This window comes from Pagrus pagrus, assembly GCF_965226575.1.
Source record: "Pagrus pagrus genome assembly, chromosome: 16".
Classification (NCBI taxonomy): domain Eukaryota; kingdom Metazoa; phylum Chordata; class Actinopteri; order Spariformes; family Sparidae; genus Pagrus; species Pagrus pagrus.
In genome coordinates, this window is record NC_140200.1 from 27,999,497 (window position 1) to 28,002,364 (window position 2,868).

Genomic DNA, 2,868 nt, shown 5'->3' on the forward strand with positions numbered 1-2,868 from the left:
GAAATTGCGCATGCGTTCTTGATCACTGGTGAAATTGAAGCAGAAGAGATCCCCCTACTTTTCCACTTTGCACATGAATTACACTGTGTTAATCCTCTTAATGGGCAAATGGGATGTGGTGTGATTTTTACTATTTAATCTCACAAATGTAACAAATAGAAATACAAACGTACCAATGAATTGATCATACTTCTTAGGTTCACGGTTTTGAGGTCATACAAAGTGGATTTTTCTAAAATGATAACTACTTTTCACTGTGGTCTAAATTTGTCAATCATATCTTTTGTTTAACGATGACACTGTTATGATTGAAGTGAGAGTCAGAACGACTGGGCAGATTTCAGCCCTTGGAAGTCATTTATTGAATAAGAATTGCCTACAAAGTAGATTTATGTAAAGGCACTGTCATTTATGAATCATACAATCCCTAAATCCCCAGAAATTGAACTAGGCTACTGAATTAACAGTCCAAACGTTCTCACAGCTACATATATAGGCTACACATAGGGAGGACAAGCAGCAAAGGTTTCTTATGATCTTTATTTAATGATGTATTTATATTTGGAATTATATACAGTATATCAACCACACAAAATGTTTGTTAACAGATTAAACCTTCATTGCACATGAGATTCATATAATCTAGCATTAAATATAACCATTACACAGAAAATAAGGATTGTCGACAAAACGTAGTGTTTGTAGTCCTAACTAAGAGCCAATCAGCTCTTTGATCAGACGACAGCCAGGCGTTTCCCATCATGCCCTGAGGTCTTGCAGTCGGTGGAGAGCAACTGCGGCACCTGGCTCTAAAGACTGCGGCCGCCTTGATCTCGTGAGGTTATCGTTGCAGGCGCGTCCATGACGTCAGAGGAAGTCGGGATCAAGTCGAACACAAATCTAACCGGCATGCATTGTGCGGTGGTCGCCGCTGATCGATTCTGCGCAGGCCTGGCTCATCTCGAACAAGCCTAATGGCAACATCAAGTGGTGTAGATTGTCACTTTCGCGGGCCTGGGCAGCAGAAATTGTGATGCAAGGGTAAGGGGTGGGAACATCTGCCAACCAGGAAATGCGCCGAAGGCTAGACCGTCCCATTTAACAACGGTTGATGCGGCCTTCGAAGATCTCTCTGAAGGACTCGCCTTCAAAGGCCGCAAAAGCCGGGTCCTTCGAAGGATGCAGCCCCCGAATTGGGACACAATCAGTCACATCAGATTGATTTTTGTTAGCAATAATGGATGTTTAATGGTGTGTTCACAATCAGCGATGCAAATTTGACCGTGGGAATATTTGCGTTAATTCAGATTACTCACGCAGTGTTTATCTGCCCCATACAGCCACCTTGCTTTAATGTGCATTAGCTTTAAAGTGATGCCATTGAACAATGGTTCTATTCAGTTTCAATTTTCAGTGAATTCAGCACTTTTTTCCCCCCCTCTTCTTGCTGTAACATTACATACATCAAGTAAAGCACATTCCCTCTCCAGCTCAGGTCAACTTTACAGTACATAAACGCTCAACAATGGAGGTCCTCTTTGCAGATTGCTGCTACAGCAGGTTGATAAACAGGATGGATAATGTAATTTTTAATCCCAAAAATTCAAAAGTAATCTGAACTCTCCTCCCATTGATAAACGGCTCCAGATCAGATCAGTGCCTTTTAATGTAAAGAAAATTGCATTAAATGTAAATGTGGTCAAAGCTGTGAACACTCTTGAGTACGTGGGGTTAAAAATATTTTTGTCCCAACAAATGTCATTTACTATGGCAGGGCTATACAGACCCCCTTCTGCAAATGCCACATTTTATTATCAGCTCACTAAAATCCTGAAAGACTGCAATCACAAAAAAAGGGTTATATATAGAATTATCATGGATGACTTCAATTTTACTTGGGGAGAAAAGTTGAAGAGGAAAAAGACAAAAGTATAACAGACGCATATCATTTCGATCAGTTGATATAGGGCGCAACAAGGATTTCAAAAACCTCAAGTACACAATTGGACCCAATATTCACAAATAAAGTTAAGGTGGGGATTTGTTTGGACCCAAATGCAGAGATCGGAAACAGGCAAGCAGGGTTGGCTGGAGCCAGCATGGAGGAACACAGGAGAACAGGCAAGCAGGAAGCTGAGCAGAACGGCGCTGGAGATTTCTACAGGAGCCAAAGACAAGGGCATCAGCGCAAAGGCAAAAATACTGAAAATATGAAACTCTCTGTATAGAAAACACTAAATAGCAGCACTCTGAAGTCACCATATAGGATGAAATAAGCTAGCACCAAAGTGGTGGAGAGACCAGGTGTCACACCTCTGCCTCAGGTATGGTAGTGTACGGTCTCTGCCCCAGGTTGACATGAAATAGATGGCAAGACAGTGAAGCTGAAGTTTCACAAAGTTTATTCACCCAAGTGGTTTAAAGTGAAAAATGACAAAAGAGACCAACACATTCTGTAAAAAGAGAGAAAACTAAGTAATCACAATTAAACACATTGAATGTATTAATTGAAATAAGGAGTTAGAATTAACAAACTCAAATCAATTAACTCCGGCAAAAATAAGCGAATTAACTTTACAGTCATGACTTAATAAACAAACAAACAAACTTTACCTCCTCAGAGACAGTTGTAGGCCTACTCCTGAGCACCTCAACAGACCAGCAGCATAGAGAGGACCGAGCCTCAGCTCACCCCCTTTTAAACACTTGGCCCCTCCCACTAAATGGGCCAGATCACTGACAGGGGGGAAAAGGGAATTGCAAACAATCCCTGTCTTTAAATAATTGTTGTGCAAACACCATAACAACAGCATGACTTTAAATACACATAATATAACATATAAACTTCTCTTAATGTCTTGTGTAGTG

The 2,868-nt window shown here is 40.8% G+C and overlaps 1 long non-coding RNA gene across 1 annotated transcript; it reads right to left on the minus strand.

Annotated features, from left to right (window-relative positions):
• Positions 1 to 1,648: 1,648 nt before the first annotated feature.
• LOC311271727 lies at positions 1,649 to 2,662 on the minus strand. Its single transcript, XR_014624469.1, has 3 exons — positions 2,614 to 2,662; positions 2,410 to 2,453; positions 1,649 to 2,158 (listed from the first exon to the last, which is right to left on the minus strand). It is a non-coding gene; the product is annotated as an uncharacterized lncRNA (long non-coding RNA).
• Between the last annotated feature and the right edge of the window lie 206 nt (positions 2,663 to 2,868).